Source organism: Cherax quadricarinatus, chromosome 28, assembly GCF_038502225.1.
Source record: "Cherax quadricarinatus isolate ZL_2023a chromosome 28, ASM3850222v1, whole genome shotgun sequence".
NCBI classification, from domain to species: Eukaryota; Metazoa; Arthropoda; class Malacostraca; order Decapoda; family Parastacidae; genus Cherax; species Cherax quadricarinatus.
Window position 1 is genome coordinate 34,590,165 of NC_091319.1, and position 23,220 is coordinate 34,613,384.

The 23,220-nt window shown below is 49.4% G+C and overlaps 1 pseudogene; it reads right to left on the bottom strand.

The window, feature by feature from the left end:
- LOC138853350 (adipokinetic hormone/corazonin-related peptide receptor variant I-like) overlaps positions 1–23,220 on the bottom strand; it is a 228,066-nt pseudogene that overhangs the window by 125,590 nt on the left and 79,256 nt on the right.

The window sequence follows — 23,220 nt, forward strand, 5'->3', positions numbered from 1 at the left end:
ACACAAGGCACAGCCAGAGACGTGGAACAGCAACACAAGGCACAGCCAGAGACGTGGAACAGCAACACAAGGCACAGCCAGAGACGTGAAACAGCAACACAAGGCACAGCCAGAGACGTAAAAGAGCAACTCAAGGCACAGCCAGAGACGTGAAACAGTAACTCAAGGCACAGCCAGAGACGTGAAACAGCAACTCAAGGCACAGCCTGAGACGTGCAACAGCAACTCAAGGCACAGCCATAGACCTGAAACAGCAACTCAAGGCACAGCCAGAGAAGTGAAACAGCAACTCAAGGCACAGCCAGAGACGTGAAACAGCAACTCAAGGCACAGCCAGAGACGTGGAACAGCAACTGCAGGCACAGCCAGAGACGTGAAACAGCAACTCAAGGCACAGCCAGATACGTGAAACAGCAACTCAAGGCACAGCCAAAGACATGGAACAGCAACTCAAGGCACAGCCAGAGACGTGGAACAGCAACTCAAGGCACAGCCAGAGACGTGAAACAGCAATTCAAGGCACAGCCAGAGACGTGAAACAGCTACTCAAGGCACAGCCAGAGACGTGAAACAGCTACTCAAGGCACAGCCAGAGACGTGAAACAGAAACACAAGGCACAGCCAGAGACGTGAAACAGCTACTCAAGGCACAGCCAGAGACGTGAAACAGCAATCCAAGGCACAGCCAGAGACGTGAAACAGCAACACAAGGCACAGCCTGAGACGTGAAACAGCAACACAAGGCACAGCCAGAGACGTGGAACAGCAACACAAGGCACAGCCAGAGACGTGGAACAGCAACACAAGGCACAGCCAGAGACGTGAAACAGCAACTCAAGGCACAGCCAGAGACGTGAAACAGCAACACAAGTCACAGCCAGAGACGTGGAACAGCAACACAAGGCACAGCCAGAGACATGAAACAACAACACAAGGCACAGTCAGAGACGTGAAACAGCAACACAAGGCACAGCCAGAGACGTTGAACAGCAACACAAGGCACAGCCAGGGACGTGAAACAGCAACACAAGGCACAGCCAGAGACGTGAAACAGCAACACAAGGCACAGCCAGAGACGTGAAACAGCAACACAAGGCACAGCCAGAGACGTGGAACAGCAACACAAGGCACAGCCAGAGACATGAAACAACAACACAAGGCACAGTCAGAGACGTGAAACAGCAACACAAGGCACAGCCAGAGACGTTGAACAGCAACACAAGGCACAGCCAGGGACGTGAAACAGCAACACAAGGCACAGCCAGAGACGTGAAACAGCAACACAAGGCACAGCCAGAGACGTGAAACAGCAACACAAGGCACAGCCAGAGACGTGAAACAGCAATCCAAGGCACAGCCAGAGACGTGAAACAGCAACACAAGGCACAGCCTGAGACGTGAAACAGCAACACAAGGCACAGCCTGAGACGTGAAACAGCAACACAAGGCACAGCCAGAGACGTGGAACAGCAACACAAGGCACAGCCAGAGACGTGGAACAGCAACACAAGGCACAGCCAGAGACGTGAAACAGCAACTCAAGGCACAGCCAGAGACGTGAAACAGCAACACAAGTCACAGCCAGAGACGTGGAACAGCAACACAAGGCACAGCCAGAGACATGAAACAACAACACAAGGCACAGTCAGAGACGTGAAACAGCAACACAAGGCACAGCCAGAGACGTTGAACAGCAACACAAGGCACAGCCAGGGACGTGAAACAGCAACACAAGGCACAGCCAGAGACGTGAAACAGCAACACAAGGCACAGCCAGAGACGTGAAACAGCAACACAAGTCACAGCCAGAGACGTGGAACAGCAACACAAGGCACAGCCAGAGACATGAAACAACAACACAAGGCACAGTCAGAGACGTGAAACAGCAACACAAGGCACAGCCAGAGACGTTGAACAGCAACACAAGGCACAGCCAGGGACGTGAAACAGCAACACAAGGCACAGCCAGAGACGTGAAACAGCAACACAAGGCACAGCCAGAGACGTGAAACAGCAACACAAGGCACAGCCAGAGACGTGGAACAGCAACACAAGGCACAGCCAGAGACGTGGAACAGCAACACAAGGCACAGCCAGAGACGTGAAACAGCAACACAAGGCACAGCCAGAGACGTGAAACAGCATCACAAGGCACAGCCAGTGACGTGAACAGCAACACAAGGGACAGCCAGAGACGTGAAACAGCAACACAAGGCACAGCCAGAGACGTGAAACAGCAACACAAGGCACAGCCACAGACGTGAAACAGCAACAAAAGGCACAGCCAGAGACGTGGAACAGCAACACAAGGCACAGCCAGGGACGTGAAACAGCAACACAAGGCACAGCCAGAGACGTGAAACAGCAACACAAGGCACAGCCAGGGACGTGAAACAGCAAAACAAGGCACAGCCAGAGACGTGGAACAGCAACACAAGGCACAGCCAGAGACGTGAAACAGCAACACAAGGCACAGCCACAGACGTGAAACAGCAACAAAAGGCACAGCCAGAGACGTGAAACAGCAACACAAGGCACAGCCAGAGACGTGAAACAGCAACACAAGGCACAGCCACAGACGTGAAACAGCAACAAAAGGCACAGCCAGAGACGTGGAACAGCAACACAAGGCACAGCCAGGGACGTGAAACAGCAACACAAGGCACAGCCAGAGACGTGAAACAGCAACACAAGGCACAGCCAAGGACGTGAAACAGCAAAACAAGGCACAGCCAGAGACGTGAAACAGCAACACAAGGCTCAGCCAGAGACGTGAAACAGCAACACAAGGCACAGCCAGAGACGTGGAACAGCAACACAAGGCACAGCCAGAGACGTGGAACAGCAACACAAGGCACAGCCAGAGACGTGAAACAGCAACACAAGGCACAGCCAGAGACGTGAAACAGCATCACAAGGCACAGCCAGAGACGTGAACAGCAACTCAAGGGACAGCCAGAGACGTGAAACAGCAACACAAGGCACAGCCAGAGACGTGAAACAGCAACACAAGGCACAGCCACAGACGTGAAACAGCAACAAAAGGCACAGCCAGAGACGTGGAACAGCAACTCAAGGCACAGTCAGAGACGTGAAACAGCAACACAAGGCACAGCCAGAGACGTGGAACAGCAACACAAGGAACTGCCAGATACGTGAAACAGCAACACAAGGCACAGCCAGAGACGTGGAACAGCAACACAAGGCACAGCCAGATACGTGAAACAGCAACACAAGGCACAGCCAGAGACGTGGAACAGCAACTCAAGGCACAGCCAGAGACGTGGAACAGCAACTCAAGGCACTGCCAGATACGTGAAACAGCAACACAAGGCACAGCCAGAGACGTGGAACAGCAACTCAAGGCACAGCCAGAGACGTGGAACAGCAACTCAAGGCACAGCCAGATACGTGAAACAGTAACTCAAGGCACAGCCAGAGACGTGAAACAGCAACCCAAGGCACATCCAGAGACGTGAAACAGCAACTCCACGCACAGCCAGAGACGTGGAACAGCAACTCCAGGCACAGCCAGAGACGTGAAACAGGAACTCCAGGCACAGCCAGAGACGTGAAACAGCAACTCCAGGCACAGCCAGAGACGTGGAACAGCAACTCAAGGCACAGCCAGAGACGTGGAATAGCAACACAAGGCACAGCCAGAGACGTGAAACAGCAACACAAGGCACAGCCAGAGACGTGGAACAGCACCACAAGGCACAGCCAGAAACGTGAAACAGCAACACAAGGCACAGCCAGATACGTGAAACAGCAACACAAGGCACAGCCAGAGACGTGGAACAGCAACACAAGGCACAGCCAGAGACGTGAAACAGCAACACAAGACACAGCCAGAGACGTGGAACAAGAACTCAAGGCACTGCCAGAGACGTGGAACAGCAACACAAGGCACAGCCACAGACGTGAAACAGCAACACAAGGCACAGCCAGAGACGTGGAACAGCAACACAAGGCACTGCCACAGACGCGAAACAGCAACACAAGGCACAGCCAGAGACGTGAAACAGCAACACAAGGCACAGCCAGAGACGTGAAACAGCAACACAAGGCACAGCCAGAGACGTGAAACAGCAACACAAGGCACAGTCAGAGACGTGGAACAGCAACACAAGGCACAGCCAGAAACGTGAAACAGCAACACAAGGCACAGCGAGAGACGTGAAACAGCAACACAAGGCACAGCCAGAGACGTGAAACAGCAACACAAGGCACAGCCAGAGACGTGGAACAGCAACACAAGGCACAGCCAGACACGTGAAACAGCAACACAAAGCACAGCCAGAGACGTGAAACTGCAACACAAGGCACAGCCAGAGACGTGAAACAGCAACACAAAGCACAGCCAGAGACGTGAAACTGCAACACAAGGCACAGCCAGAGACGTGAAACAGCAACACAAGGCACAGCCAGAGACGTGGAACAGCAACACAAAGCACAGCCAGAGACGTGAAACAGCAACACAAGGCACAGCCAGAGACGTGAAACAGCAACACAAGGCACAGCCAGAGACGTGAAACAGCAACACAAGGCACAGCCAGAGACGTGGAACAGCAACACAAGGCACAGCCAGAGACGTGGAACAGGAACACAAGGCACAGCCAGAGACGTGAAACAGCAACACAAGGCACAGCCAGAGACGTGGAACAGCAACACAAGGCACAGCCAGAGACGTGAAACAGCAACACAAGGCACAGCCAGAGACGTGAAACAGCAACACAAGGCACAGCCAGAGACGAGAAACAGCAACACAAGGCACAGCTAGAGACGTGAAACAGCAGCACAATTCACAGCCAGAGACGTGAAACAGCAACACAAGGCACAGAAAGAGACGTGAAACAGCAACACAAGGCACAGCCAGAGACGTGAAACAGCAACACAAGGCACAGTCAGAGACGTGGAACAGCAACACAAGGCACAGCCAGAGACGTGGAACAGCAACACAAGGCACAGCCAGAGACGTGGAACAGCAACACAAGGCACAGCCAGAGACGTGAAACAGCAACACAAGGCACAGCCAGAGACGTGAAACAGCAACACAAGGCACAGCCAGAAACGTGAAACAGCAACACAAGGCACAGCCAGAGACGTGAAACAGCAACACAAGGCACAACTAGAGACGTGAAACAGCAGCACAATTCACAGCCAGAGACGTGAAACAGCAACACAAGGCACAGCCAGAGACGTGAAACAGCAACACAAGGCACAGCCAGAGACGTGAAACAGCAACACAAGGCACAGCCAGAGACGTGAAACTGCAACACAAGGCACAGCCAGAGACGTGAAACAGCAACACAAGGCACAGCCAGAGACGTGGAACAGCAACACAAGGCACAGCCAGAGACGTGAAACAGCAACACAAGACACAGCCAGAGACGTGAAACAGCAACACAAGGCACAGCCAGAGACGTGAAACAGCAACACAAGGCACAGCCAGAGACGTGAAACAGCAACACAAGGCACAGCCAGAGACGTGAAACAGAAACACAAGGCACAGCCAGACACGTGAAACAGCAACACAAGGCACAGCCAGAGACGTGAAACAGCAACACAAGGCACAGCCAGAGACGTGAAACAGCAACACAAGGCACAGCCAGAGACGTGAAACAGCAACACAAGGCACAGCCAGAGACGTGAAACTGCAACACAAGGCACAGCCAGAGACGTGAAACAGCAACACAAGGCACAGCCAGAGACGTGAAACAGCAACGCAAGGCACAGCCAGAGACGTGAAACAGCAACACAAGGCACAGCCAGAGACGTGAAACAGCAACACAAGGCACAGCCAGAGACGTGAAACAGCAACATAAGGCACAGCCAGAGATGTGAAACAGCAACACAAGGCACAGCCAGAGACGTGAAACAGCAACACAAGGCACAGCCAGAGACGTGAAACAGCAACACAAGGCACAGCCAGAGACGTGAAACAGCAACACAAGGCACAGCCAGAGACGTGAAACTGCAACACAAGGCACAGCCAGAGACGTGAAACAGCAACACAAGGCACAGCCAGAGACGTGAAACAGCAACGCAAGGCACAGCCAGAGACGTGAAACAGCAACACAAGGCACAGCCAGAGACGTGAAACAGCAACACAAGGCACAGCCAGAGACGTGAAACAGCAACACAAGGCACAGCCAGAGATGTGAAACAGCAACACAAGGCACAGCCAGAGACGTGAAACAGCAACACAAGGCACAGCCAGAGACGTGAAACAGCAACACAAGGCACAGCCAGAGACGTGAAACAGCAACACAAGGCACAGCCAGAGACGTGAAACAGCAACACAAGGCACAGCCAGAGACGTCAAACAGCAACACAAGGCACAGCCAGAGACGTGAAACAGCAACACAAGGCACAGCCAGAGATGTGAAACAGCAACACAAGGCACAGCCAGAGACGTGAAACAGCAACACAAGGCACAGCTAGAGACGTGAAACAGCAGCACAATTCACAGCCAGAGACGTGAAACAGCAACACAAGGCACAGCCAGAGACGTGAAACAGCAACACAAGGCACAGCCAGAGACGTGAAACAGCAACACAAGGCACAGTCAGAGACGTGGAACAGCAACACAAGGCACAGCCAGAGACGTGGAACAGCAACACAAGGCACAGCCAGAGACGTGGAACAGCAACACAAGGCACAGCCAGAGACGTGAAACAGCAACACAAGGCACAGCCAGAGACGTGAAACAGCAACACAAGGCACAGCCAGAGACGTGAAACAGCAACACAAGGCACAGCCAGAGACATGAAACAACAACACAAGGCACAGTCAGAGACGTGAAACAGCAACACAAGGCACAGCCAGAGACGTTGAACAGCAACACAAGGCACAGCCAGGGACGTGAAACAGCAACACAAGGCACAGCCAGAGACGTGAAACAGCAACACAAGGCACAGCCAGAGACGTGAAACAGCAACACAAGTCACAGCCAGAGACGTGGAACAGCAACACAAGGCACAGCCAGAGACATGAAACAACAACACAAGGCACAGTCAGAGACGTGAAACAGCAACACAAGGCACAGCCAGAGACGTTGAACAGCAACACAAGGCACAGCCAGGGACGTGAAACAGCAACACAAGGCACAGCCAGAGACGTGAAACAGCAACACAAGGCACAGCCAGAGACGTGAAACAGCAACACAAGGCACAGCCAGAGACGTGGAACAGCAACACAAGGCACAGCCAGAGACGTGGAACAGCAACACAAGGCACAGCCAGAGACGTGAAACAGCAACACAAGGCACAGCCAGAGACGTGAAACAGCATCACAAGGCACAGCCAGTGACGTGAACAGCAACACAAGGGACAGCCAGAGACGTGAAACAGCAACACAAGGCACAGCCAGAGACGTGAAACAGCAACACAAGGCACAGCCACAGACGTGAAACAGCAACAAAAGGCACAGCCAGAGACGTGGAACAGCAACACAAGGCACAGCCAGGGACGTGAAACAGCAACACAAGGCACAGCCAGAGACGTGAAACAGCAACACAAGGCACAGTCAGAGACGTGAAACAGCAACACAAGGCACAGCCAGGGACGTGAAACAGCAAAACAAGGCACAGCCAGAGACGTGAAACAGCAACACAAGGCTCAGCCAGAGACGTGAAACAGCAACACAAGGCACAGCCAGAGACGTGGAACAGCAACACAAGGCACAGCCAGAGACGTGGAACAGCAACACAAGGCACAGCCAGAGACGTGAAACAGCAACACAAGGCACAGCCAGAGACGTGAAACAGCATCACAAGGCACAGCCAGAGACGTGAACAGCAACTCAAGGGACAGCCAGAGACGTGAAACAGCAACACAAGGCACAGCCAGAGACGTGAAACAGCAACACAAGGCACAGCCACAGACGTGAAACAGCAACAAAAGGCACAGCCAGAGACGTGGAACAGCAACTCAAGGCACAGTCAGAGACGTGAAACAGCAACACAAGGCACAGCCAGAGACGTGGAACAGCAACACAAGGAACTGCCAGATACGTGAAACAGCAACACAAGGCACAGCCAGAGACGTGGAACAGCAACACAAGGCACAGCCAGATACGTGAAACAGCAACACAAGGCACAGCCAGAGACGTGGAACAGCAACTCAAGGCACAGCCAGAGACGTGGAACAGCAACTCAAGGCACTGCCAGATACGTGAAACAGCAACACAAGGCACAGCCAGAGACGTGGAACAGCAACTCAAGGCACAGCCAGAGACGTGGAACAGCAACTCAAGGCACAGCCAGATACGTGAAACAGTAACTCAAGGCACAGCCAGAGACGTGAAACAGCAACCCAAGGCACATCCAGAGACGTGAAACAGCAACTCCACGCACAGCCAGAGACGTGGAACAGCAACTCAAGGCACAGCCAGAGACGTGGAATAGCAACACAAGGCACAGCCAGAGACGTGAAACAGCAACACAAGGCACAGCCAGAGACGTGGAACAGCACCACAAGGCACAGCCAGAAACGTGAAACAGCAACACAAGGCACAGCCAGATACGTGAAACAGCAACACAAGGCACAGCCAGAGACGTGGAACAGCAACACAAGGCACAGCCAGAGACGTGAAACAGCAACACAAGACACAGCCAGAGACGTGGAACAAGAACTCAAGGCACTGCCAGAGACGTGGAACAGCAACACAAGGCACAGCCACAGACGTGAAACAGCAACACAAGGCACAGCCAGAGACGTGGAACAGCAACACAAGGCACTGCCACAGACGCGAAACAGCAACACAAGGCACAGCCAGAGACGTGAAACAGCAACACAAGGCACAGCCAGAGACGTGAAACAGCAACACAAGGCACAGCCAGAGACGTGAAACAGCAACACAAGGCACAGTCAGAGACGTGGAACAGCAACACAAGGCACAGCCAGAAACGTGAAACAGCAACACAAGGCACAGCGAGAGACGTGAAACAGCAACACAAGGCACAGCCAGAGACGTGAAACAGCAACACAAGGCACAGCCAGAGACGTGGAACAGCAACACAAGGCACAGCCAGACACGTGAAACAGCAACACAAAGCACAGCCAGAGACGTGAAACTGCAACACAAGGCACAGCCAGAGACGTGAAACAGCAACACAAAGCACAGCCAGAGACGTGAAACTGCAACACAAGGCACAGCCAGAGACGTGAAACAGCAACACAAGGCACAGCCAGAGACGTGGAACAGCAACACAAAGCACAGCCAGAGACGTGAAACAGCAACACAAGGCACAGCCAGAGACGTGAAACAGCAACACAAGGCACAGCCAGAGACGTGAAACAGCAACACAAGGCACAGCCAGAGACGTGGAACAGCAACACAAGGCACAGCCAGAGACGTGGAACAGGAACACAAGGCACAGCCAGAGACGTGAAACAGCAACACAAGGCACAGCCAGAGACGTGGAACAGCAACACAAGGCACAGCCAGAGACGTGAAACAGCAACACAAGGCACAGCCAGAGACGTGAAACAGCAACACAAGGCACAGCCAGAGACGAGAAACAGCAACACAAGGCACAGCTAGAGACGTGAAACAGCAGCACAATTCACAGCCAGAGACGTGAAACAGCAACACAAGGCACAGAAAGAGACGTGAAACAGCAACACAAGGCACAGCCAGAGACGTGAAACAGCAACACAAGGCACAGTCAGAGACGTGGAACAGCAACACAAGGCACAGCCAGAGACGTGGAACAGCAACACAAGGCACAGCCAGAGACGTGGAACAGCAACACAAGGCACAGCCAGAGACGTGAAACAGCAACACAAGGCACAGCCAGAGACGTGAAACAGCAACACAAGGCACAGCCAGAAACGTGAAACAGCAACACAAGGCACAGCCAGAGACGTGAAACAGCAACACAAGGCACAACTAGAGACGTGAAACAGCAGCACAATTCACAGCCAGAGACGTGAAACAGCAACACAAGGCACAGCCAGAGACGTGAAACAGCAACACAAGGCACAGCCAGAGACGTGAAACAGCAACACAAGGCACAGCCAGAGACGTGAAACTGCAACACAAGGCACAGCCAGAGACGTGAAACAGCAACACAAGGCACAGCCAGAGACGTGGAACAGCAACACAAGGCACAGCCAGAGACGTGAAACAGCAACACAAGACACAGCCAGAGACGTGAAACAGCAACACAAGGCACAGCCAGAGACGTGAAACAGCAACACAAGGCACAGCCAGAGACGTGAAACAGCAACACAAGGCACAGCCAGAGACGTGAAACAGAAACACAAGGCACAGCCAGACACGTGAAACAGCAACACAAGGCACAGCCAGAGACGTGAAACAGCAACACAAGGCACAGCCAGAGACGTGAAACAGCAACACAAGGCACAGCCAGAGACGTGAAACAGCAACACAAGGCACAGCCAGAGACGTGAAACTGCAACACAAGGCACAGCCAGAGACGTGAAACAGCAACACAAGGCACAGCCAGAGACGTGAAACAGCAACGCAAGGCACAGCCAGAGACGTGAAACAGCAACACAAGGCACAGCCAGAGACGTGAAACAGCAACACAAGGCACAGCCAGAGACGTGAAACAGCAACACAAGGCACAGCCAGAGATGTGAAACAGCAACACAAGGCACAGCCAGAGACGTGAAACAGCAACACAAGGCACAGCCAGAGACGTGAAACAGCAACACAAGGCACAGCCAGAGACGTGAAACAGCAACACAAGGCACAGCCAGAGACGTGAAACTGCAACACAAGGCACAGCCAGAGACGTGAAACAGCAACACAAGGCACAGCCAGAGACGTGAAACAGCAACGCAAGGCACAGCCAGAGACGTGAAACAGCAACACAAGGCACAGCCAGAGACGTGAAACAGCAACACAAGGCACAGCCAGAGACGTGAAACAGCAACACAAGGCACAGCCAGAGATGTGAAACAGCAACACAAGGCACAGCCAGAGACGTGAAACAGCAACACAAGGCACAGCCAGAGACGTGAAACAGCAACACAAGGCACAGCCAGAGACGTGAAACAGCAACACAAGGCACAGCCAGAGACGTGAAACAGCAACACAAGGCACAGCCAGAGACGTCAAACAGCAACACAAGGCACAGCCAGAGACGTGAAACAGCAACACAAGGCACAGCCAGAGATGTGAAACAGCAACACAAGGCACAGCCAGAGACGTGAAACAGCAACACAAGGCACAGCTAGAGACGTGAAACAGCAGCACAATTCACAGCCAGAGACGTGAAACAGCAACACAAGGCACAGCCAGAGACGTGAAACAGCAACACAAGGCACAGCCAGAGACGTGAAACAGCAACACAAGGCACAGTCAGAGACGTGGAACAGCAACACAAGGCACAGCCAGAGACGTGGAACAGCAACACAAGGCACAGCCAGAGACGTGGAACAGCAACACAAGGCACAGCCAGAGACGTGAAACAGCAACACAAGGCACAGCCAGAGACGTGAAACAGCAACACAAGGCACAGCCAGAGACGTGAAACAGCAACACAAGGCACAGCTAGAGACGTGAAACAGCAACACAAGACACAGCTAGAGACGTGAAACAGCAGCACAATTCACAGCCAGAGACGTGAAACAGCAACACAAGGCACAGCCAGAGACGTGAAACAGCAACACAAGGCACAGCCAGAGACGTTAAACAGCAACACAAGGCACAGCCAGAGACGTGAAACTGCAACACAAGGCACAGCCAGAGACGTGAAACAGCAACACAAGGCACAGCCTGAGACGTGGAACAGCAACACAAGGCACAGCCAGAGACGTGAAACAGCAACACAAGACACAGCCAGAGACGTGAAACAGCAACACAAGGCACAGCCAGAGACGTGAAACAGCAACACAAGGCACAGCCAGAGACGTGAAACAGCAACACAAGGCACAGCCAGAGACGTGAAACAGCAACACAAGGCACAGCCAGAGACGTGAAACAGCAACACAAGGCACAGCCAGAGACGTGAAACAGCAACACAAGGCACAGCCAGAGACGTGAAACAGCAACACAAGGCACAGCCAGAGACGTGAAACAGCAACACAAGGCACAGCCAGAGACGTGAAACTGCAACACAAGGCACAGCCAGAGACGTGAAACAGCAACACAAGGCACAGCCAGAGACGTGAAACAGCAACGCAAGGCACAGCCAGAGACGTGAAACAGCAACACAAGGCACAGCCAGAGACGTGAAACAGCAACACAAGGCACAGCCAGAGACGTGAAACAGCAACACAAGGCACAGCCAGAGATGTGAAACAGCAACACAAGGCACAGCCAGAGACGTGAAACAGCAACACAAGGCACAGCCAGAGACGTGAAACAGCAACACAAGGCACAGCCAGAGACGTCAAACAGCAACACAAGGCACAGCCAGAGACGTGAAACAGCAACACAAGGCACAGCCAGAGACGTCAAACAGCAACACAAGGCACAGCCAGAGACGTGAAACAGCAACACAAGGCACAGCCAGAGATGTGAAACAGCAACACAAGGCACAGCCAGAGACGTGAAACAGCAACACAAGGCACAGCCAGAGACGTGAAACAGCAACACAAGGCACAGCCAGAGACGTGAAACAGCAACACAAGGCACAGCCAGAGACGTGAAACAGCAACACAAGGCACAGCCAGAGACGTGAAACAGCAACACAAGGCACAGCCAGAGACGTGAAACAGCAACACAAGGCACAGCCAGAGACGTGAAACAGCAACACAAGGCACAGTCAGAGACGTGAAACAGCAACACAAGGCACAGCCAGAGACGTGAAACAGCAACACAAGGCACAGCCAGAGACGTGAAACAGCAACACAAGGCACAGCCAGAGACGTCAAACAGCAACACAAGGCACAGCCAGAGATGTGAAACAGCAACACAAGGCACAGCCAGAGATGTGAAACAGCAACACAAGGCACAGCCAGAGACGTCAAACAGCAACACAAGGCACAGCCAGAGACGTCAAACAGCAACACAAGGCACAGCCAGAGATGTGAAACAGCAACACAAGGCACAGCCAGAGACGTCAAACAGCAACACAAGGCACAGCCAGAGATGTGAAACAGCAACACAAGGCACAGCCAGAGATGTGAAACAGCAACACAAGGCACAGCCAGAGACGTCAAACAGCAACACAAGGCACAGCCAGAGACGTGAAACAGCAACACAAGGCACAGCCAGAGACATCAAACAGCAACACAAGGCACAGCCAGAGATGTGAAACAGCAACACAAGGCACAGCCAGAGATGTGAAACAGCAACACAAGGCACAGCCAGAGACGTGGAACAGCAACACAAGGCACAGCCAGAGATGTGAAACAGCAACACAAGGCACAGCCAGAGACGTCAAACAGCAACACAAGGCACAGCCAGAGATGTGAAACAGCAACACAAGGCACAGCCAGAGATGTGAAACAGCAACACAAGGCACAGCCAGAGACGTGGAACAGCAACACAAGGCACAGCCAGAGATGTGAAACAGCAACACAAGGCACAGCCAGAGACGTCAAACAGCAACACAAGGCACAGCCAGAGATGTGAAACAGCAACACAAGGCACAGCCAGAGATGTGAAACAGCAACACAAGGCACAGCCAGAGACGTGAAACAGCAACACAAGGCACAGCCAGAGACGTCAAACAGCAACACAAGGCACAGCCAGAGACGTGAAACAGCAACACAAGGCACAGCCAGAGATGTGAAACAGCAACACAAGGCACAGCCAGAGACGTGAAACAGCAACACAAGGCACAGCCAGAGACGTGAAACAGCAACACAAGGCACAGCCAGAGACGTCAAACAGCAACACAAGGCACAGCCAGAGACGTGAAACAGCAACACAAGGCACAGCCAGAGACGTCAAACAGCAACACAAGGCACAGCCAGAGACGTGAAACAGCAACACAAGGCACAGCCAGAGATGTGAAACAGCAACACAAGGCACAGCCAGAGACGTGAAACAGCAACACAAGGCACAGCCAGAGACGTGAAACAGCAACACAAGGCACAGCCAGAGACGTGAAACAGCAACACAAGGCACAGCCAGAGACGTGAAACAGAAACAAAAGGCACAACCAGAAACGTGAAACAGCAACACAAGGCACAGCCAGAGACGTGAAACAGCAACACAAGGCACAGCCAGAGACGTGAAACAGCAACACAAGGCACAGCCAGAGACGTGAAACAGCAACACAAGGCACAGCCAGAGACGTGAAACAGCAACACAAGGCACAGCCAGAGACGTCAAACAGCAACACAAGGCACAGCCAGAGACGTGAAACAGCAACACAAGGCACAGCCAGAGACGTCAAACAGCAACATAAGGCACAGCCAGAGATGTGAAACAGCAACACAAGGCACAGCCAGAGATGTGAAACAGTAACACAAGGCACAGCCAGAGATGTGAAACAGCAACACAAGGCACAGCCAGAGACGTCAAACAGCAACACAAGGCACAGCCAGAGACGTGAAACAGCAACACAAGGCACAGCCAGAGACGTGAAACAGCAACACAAGGCACAGCCAGAGACGTGAAACAGCAACACAAGGCACAGCCAGAGACGTCAAACAGCAACACAAGGCACAGCCAGAGACGTCAGACAGCAACACAAGGCACAGCCAGAGACGTGAAACAGCAACACAAGGCACAGCCAGAGACGTGAAACAGCAACACAAGGCACAGCCAGAGATGTGAAACAGCAACACAAGGCACAGCCAGAGACGTCAAACAGCAACACAAGGCACAGCCAGAGACGTGAAACAGCAACAAAAGGCACAGCCAGAGACGTGAAACAGCAACACAAGGCACAGCCAGAGACGTGAAACAGCAACACAAGGCACAGCCAGAGACGTGAAACAGCAACACAAGGCACAGCCAGAGACGTGAAACAGCAACACAAGGCACAGCCAGAGACGTGAAACAGCAACACAAGGCACAGCCAGAGACGTGAAACAGCAACACTAGGCACAGCCAGAGACGTGAAACAGCAACACAAGGCACAGCCAGAGACGTCAAACAGCAACACAAGGCACAGCCAGAGACGTGAAACAGCAACACAATTCACAGCCAGAGACGTCAAACAGCAACACAAGGCACAGCCAGAGATGTGAAACAGCAACACAAGGCACAGCCAGAGACGTCAAACAGCAACACAAGGCACAGCCAGAGACGTGAAACAGCAACACAAGGCACAGCCAGAGACGTGAAACAGCAACACAAGGCACAGCCAGAGACGTGAAACAGCAACACAAGGCACAGCCAGAGACGTGAAACAGCAACACAAGGCACAGCCAGAGACGTCAAACAGCAACACAAGGCACAGCCAGAGACGTGAAACAGCAACACAAGGCACAGCCAGAGACGTGAAACAGCAACACAAGGCACAGCCAGAGACGTGAAACAGCAACACAAGGCACAGCCAGAGACGTGAAACAGCAACACAAGGCACAGCCAGAGACGTGAAACAGCAACACAAGGCACAGCCAGAGACGTCAAACAGCAACACAAGGCACAGCCAGAGACGTGAAACAGCAACACAATTCACAGCCAGAGACGTCAAACAGCAACACAAGGCACAGCCAGAGATGTGAAACAGCAACACAAGGCACAGCCAGAGACGTCAAACAGCAACACAAGGCACAGCAAGATACGTGAAACAGCAACACAAGGCACAGCCAGAGACGTGAAACAGCAACACAAGGCACAGCCAGAGACGTGAAACAGCAACACAAGGCACAGCCAGAGACGTCAAACAGCAACACAAGGCACACCCAGAGACGTCAAACAGCAACACAAGGCACAACCAGAGACGTGAAACAGCAACACAAGGCACAGCCAGAGACGTGAAACAGCAACACAAGGCACAGCCAGAGACGTGAAACAGCAACACAAGGCACAGCCAGAGACGTGAAACAGCAACACAAGGCACAGCCAGAGACGTGAAACAGCAACACAAGGCACAGCCAGAGACGTGGAACAGCAACACAAGGCACTGCCAGAGACGTGAAACAGCAACACAAGGCACAGGTAGAAGTTGTAAACACAGACATTTTAAAGTGTTGTTAGGAATTATTTCTTAAGTCTGGATGAATGAGTTAATACCGTTGTGAACATGACACTGTTACAGCCAGAACATGACACTGTTACAGCCAGAACATGACACTGTTACAGCCAGAACATGACACTGTTACAGCCAGAACATGACTCTGTTACAGCCAGAACATGACACTGTTACAGCCAGAACATGACACTGTTACAGCCAGAACATAACACTGTTACAGCCAGAAGATGACACTGTTACAGCCAGAACATGACACTGTTACAGCCAGAACATGACACTGTTACAGCCAGAACATGACACTGTTACAGCCAGAACATGACACTGTTACAGCCAGAACATGACACTGTTACAGCCAGAACATGACACTGTTACAGCCAGAACATGACACTGTTACAGCCAGAACATGACACTGTTACAGCCAGAACATGACACTGTTACAGCCAGAACATGACACTGTTACAGCCAGAACATGACACTGTTACAGCCAGAACATAACACTGTTACAGCCAGAACATGACACTGTTATAGCCAGGACATAACACTGTTACAGCCAGAACATGACACTGTTACAGCCAGAACATAACATTGTTACAGCCTGAACATGACACTGTTATAGCCAGAACATAACACTGTTACAGCCAGAACATGACACTGTTGTAGCCAGAACATGACACTGGTACAGCCAGAACATGACACTGGTACAGCCAGAACATGACACTGTTGTAGCCAGAACATGACACTGTTACAGCCAGAACATGACACTGTTACAGCCAGAACATGACACTGTTGTAGCCAGAACATGACACTGTTATAGCCAGAACATGACTCTGTTACAGCCAGAACACGACACTGTTACAGCCAGAACATGACACTGTTACAGCCAGAACATGACACTGTTATAGCCAGAACATGACACTGTTACAGCCAGAACATGACACTGTTACAGCCAGAACATGACACTGTTATAGCCATAACATGACACTGTTACAGCCAGAACATGACACTGTTGTAGCCAGAACATGACACTGTTGTAGCCAGAACATGACACTGTTACAGCCAGAACATGACACTGTTACAGCCAGAACATGACACTGTTGTAGCCAGAACATGACACTGGTACAGCCAGAACATGACACTGGTACAGCCAGAACATGACACTGTTGTAGCCAGAACATGACACTGTTACAGCCAGAACATGACACTGTTACAGACAGAACATGACACTGTTGTAGCCAGAACATGACACTGTTACAGCCAGAACATGACACTGTTACAGCCAGAACATGACACTGTTGTAGCCAGAACATGACACTGGTACAGCCAGAACATGACACTGTTACAGCCAGAACATGACACTGATACAGCCAGAACATGACACTGGTACAGCCAGAACATGACACTGGTGCAGCCAGAACATGACACTGTTACAGCCAGAACATGACACTGTTACAGCCAGAACATGACACTGGTACAGCCAGAACATGACACTGTTACAGCCAGAACATGACACTGGTACAGCCAGAACATGACACTGGTACAGCCAGAACATGACACTGTTACAGCCAGAACATGACACTGGTACAGCCAGAACATGACACTGGTACAGCCAGAACATGACACTGTTACACTCAGAACATGACACTGGTACACTCGGAACATGACACTGTTACAGCCAGAACATGACACTGTTACAGCCAGAACATGACACTGTTACACTCAGAACATGACACTGTTACACTCAGAACATGACACTGTTAAATTCAGAACATGACACTGTTACTGCAAGAGCATAACACTGTTACACGCCGAACACGACACTGTTACAGCCAGAACATGACAGTGTTACAGCCAGAACATGACACTGGTACGGCCAGAACATGACACTGGTACAGCCAGAACATGACACTGTTACAGCCAGAACATGACACTGGTACAGCCAGAACATGACACTGGTACAGCCAGAACATGACACTGTTACTGCAAGAACATAACACTGTTACACGCCGAACACGACACTGTTACAGCCAGAACATGACAGTGTTACAGCCAGAACATGACACTGTTACAGCCAGAACATGACACTGTTACAGCCAGAACTTGACACTGTTACAACCAGAACATGACACTGTTACACCCATAATATGACATTATTGCTCACAGAACATGACACTGTTACATCTAGAACATGACACTGTTACAGCCAGAACATGACACTGTTACACGCAGAACATGACACTGTTACGGCCAGAACATGACACTGTTACACCTAGAACATGACAATGTTACAGCCAGAACTTGACACTGTTACAACCAGAACATGACACTGTTACACCCATAATATGACATTATTGCTCACAGAACATGACACTGTTACACCTAGAACATGACACTGTTACACGCAGAACATGACAGTGTTACAGCCAGAACATGACAGTGTTACAGCCAGAACATAACACTCACAGCCAGAACATGACACTGTTACAACCAGAACATGACAGTGTTACACCCAGAACATGACACTGTTACAGCCAGAACATGACACTGTCACAGCCAGAACATGACACTGTTACAACCAGAACATGACACTGTTACAGCCAGAACATGACACTGTTACACCAAGAACATGACACTGTTACAGCCGGAACGTGACACTTTTACAGCCAGAACATGACACTGTTACAGCCAGAACATGACACTGTTACAGCCAGAACATGACATTGTTACACTGAGAACATGACACTGTTACACTCAGAACATGACACTGTTACTGCAAGAACATGACACTGTTACAGCCAGAACATGACACTGTTACAGCCAGAACATGACACTGTTACAGCCAGAACATGACACTGTTACAGCCAGAACATGACACTGTTACACTCAGAACATGACACTGTTACATCCAGAACATGACACTCTTACATCCTGAACGTGACACTGTTACACTCAGAACATGACACTGTTACATCCAAAACATGACACTGTTACACCCAGAGCATGACACTGTTACAACCAGAACATGACACTGTTACACTCAGAACATTAAACTGTTACTGCAAGAACATGACACTTTTACAACCAGAACATGACACTTTTGCAGCCAGAACATGACACTGTTACATCCTGAACATGACCCTGTTACACCCAGAACATGACACTGTTACAGCCAGAACATGACACTGTCACAGCCAGAACATGACACTGTTACAACCAGAACATGACACTGTTACAGCCAGAACAAGACACTGTTACAGCCAGAACATAACACTGTTACAGCCAGAACATAACACTGTTACAGCCAGAACATAACACTGTTACAGCCAGAACATGACACTGTTACAGCCAGTACATGACACTGTTACAGCCGGAACATGACAATGTTACAGCCAGAACATGACACAGTCACAGCCAGCACATCACACTGTTACAACCAGAACATGACACTGTTACAGCCAGAACATGACACTGTTACAGCCAGAACATGACACTGTTACAGCCGGAACATGACACTGTTACCGCCAGAACATGACACTGTTACAGCCAGAACATGACACTGTTGCAGCTATAACATGACACTGTTACACCCAGAACATGACACTGTTGCAACCAGAACATGACACTGTTGTAGCGTGAACATGACATTGATACAGCCAGAATATGACTCTGTTAAAGCCAGAACATGACACTGTTACAGCCAGAACATATCACTGTTGCAGCCAGAACATGACACTGTTACAACCAGAACATGACACTGTTACAGCCAGAACATGACACTGTTACAAGCAGAACATGACACTGTTACATTCAGAACATGACACTGTTACACTCAGAACATGACACTGCAACATCCAGAACAAGACTCTGTTACACCCAGAACATGACACTGTTGCAGCGAGAACATGACACTGTTACACTCAGAACATGACACTGTTACATCCAGATCATGACACTGTTACACCCAGAACATGACACTGTTACACTCAGAACATGACACTGTTGCAGCGAGAACATGTCACTGTTACACTCAGAACATGACACTGTTACAGCCATAACATGACACTGTTACAGCTATAACATGACACTGTTACAGCCAGAACATGACACTGTTACACTCAGAACATGACACTGTTACAGCCAAAACATGACACTGTTACATCCAGAACATGACACTATTACAGCCAGAACATGACACTGTTACACTCAGAACATGACACTGTTACAGACAGAACATGAGACTGTTACAGCCAGAACATGACACTGTTACAGCCAGAACATAACACTGTTACTGCCAGAACATGACACTGTTACAGCCAGAACATGACACTGTTACAGCCAGAACATGATACTGTTACAGCCAGAACATGACACTGTTACAGCCAGAACAAAACACTGTACAGCCAGAAAATGACACTGTTACAGCCAGAACATGATACTGTTACAGCCAGAACATGACACTGTTACAGCCAGAACATTACACTGTTGCAGCCAGAAAATGACACTGTTACAGCCAGAACATGATACTGTTACAGCCAGAACATGACACTGTTACAGCCAGAACATAACACTATTACAGCCAGAAAATGACACTGTTACAGCCAGAACATGACACTGTCACAGCCAGAACATAACACTGTTACAGCCAGAAAATGACACTGTTACAGCCAGAACATGACACTGTCACAGCCAGAACATAACACTGTTACAGCCAGAAAATGACACTGTTACAGCCAGAACATGACTCTGTTACAGCCTGAACATGACACTGTTACAGCCAGAACATGACACTGTTACAGCCAGAACATGACACTGTTGCAGCCTAAACATACACTGTTACAGCCAGAACATAACACTGTTACAGCCAGAAAATGACACTGTTACAGCCAGAACATGACACTGTTGCAGCCAGAACATGACACTGTTGCAGCCTAAACATACACTGTTACAGCCAGAACATAACACTGTTACAGCCATAACATAACACGGTTACAGGCAGAACATGACACTGTTACAGCCAGAACATGACACTGTTACACTCAGAACATGACACTGTTACAGTTAGAACATGACATTGTTATAGCCAGAACATGACATTATTACACCGATCATGACACTGAACGACACCTGTTTCTGCTATGAATGTGATACCATAGCTCAGTATCAACAGAAGGTGGACGGTGGATCAAGCCCACACCACTCCTTCCACTACATAATTAATGCAAATTTTATGGTCGGAGGAATGAGCCTTGACAGAAGCTTTAATAACCTGGACTTTAGTCTTAACTAGACAATATATTAAAGTGTTAACCAAGGTGTCTTAGTGTCTTGCTCTCTTACTCCATATAAACTGAGAGAAGTCCCTCAGTGTATGTACACTGAGACCAGTGTTTTTCTCACTTTATATACACTGAGAGGTGAGTATCTCTCAGTTTATATACACTGAGAGGAGTGTATCTCTCAGTTTATATACACTGAGAGGTGAGTATCTCTCAGTTTATATACACTGAGGGGAGTGTATCTCTCAGTTTATATACACTGAGAGGTGAGTATCTCTCAGTTTATATACACTGAGAGGAGTGTATCTCTCAGTTTATATACATTGAGAGGAGTGTATCTCTCAGTTTATATACACTGAGAGGAGTGTATCTCTCAGTTTATATACACTGAGAGGAGTGTATCTCTCAGTTTATATACACTGAGAGGAGTGTATCTCTCAGTTTATATACACTGAGAGGTGAGTATCTCTCAGTTTATATACACTGAGAGGAGTGTATCTCTCAGTTTATATACACTGAGGGGAGTGTATCTCTCAGTTTATATACACTGAGAGGAGTGTATCTCTCAGTTTATATACACTGAGAGGAGTGTATCTCTCAGTTTATATACATTGAGGGGAGTGTATCTCTCAGTTTATATACACTGATAAGTGTATCTCTCAGTTTATATACACTGATAAGTGTATCTCTCAGTTTATATACACTGATAAGTGTATCTCTCAGTTCATATACACTGATAAGTGTATCTCTCAGTTCATATACACTGAGGGGAGTGTATCTCTCAGTTTATATACTCTGATAAGTGTATCTCTCAGTTTATATACACTGATAAGTGTATCTCTCAGTTCATATACACTGATAAGTGTATCTCTCAGTTCATATACACTGAGGGGAGTGTATCTCTCAGTTTATATACTCTGATAAGTGTATCTCTCAGTTTATATACACTGATAAGTGTATCTCTCAGTTCATATACACTGAGGGGAGTGTATCTCTCAGTTTATATACTCTGATAAGTGTATCTCTCAGTTTATATACACTGAGGGGAGTGTATCTCTCAGTTTATATACACTGATAAGTGTATCTCTCAGTTTATATACACTGATAAGTGTATCTCTCAGTTCATATACACTGATAAGTGTATCTCTCAGTTTATATACACTGATAAGTGTATCTCTCAGTTTATATACACTGATAAGTGTATCTCTCAGCTTATATACACTGATAAGTGTATCTCTCAGTTTATATACACTGATAAGTGTATCTCTCAGTTTATATACACTGATAAGTGTATCTCTCAGTTTATATACTCTGATAAGTGTATCTCTCAGTTTATATACACTGATAAGTGTATCTCTCAGTTTATATACTCTGATAAGTGTATCTCTCAGTTTATATACACTGATAAGTGTATCTCTCAGTTTATATACACTGATAAGTGTATCTCTCAGTTTATATACACTGATAAGTGTATCTCTCAGCTTATATACACTGATAAGTGTATCTCTCAGTTTATATACACTGATAAGTGTATCTCTCAGTTTATATACACTGATAAGTGTATCTCTCAGTTTATATACTCTGATAAGTGTATCTCTCAGTTTATATACACTGATAAGTGTATCTCTCAGGGCCAAACAGAAAGAGATACACACAGATTTACCTTGAGGAATCACCTAAGACTTACCCATTAATTAAAGTCTTACCATCTAAGATTTTCTCTAAAATTCACCTGAGGTAAGGAACAGGTGAAAGCCAGGTACCAAGCGAGGGCTAGCATTATCTTGCCCCGTCTGTCAGCAGCGTTGAGGCTCAGAGGGTGCACAACAGCGAAGTATCTGACGGAAAAAAACACCATTATAGACAAACTTA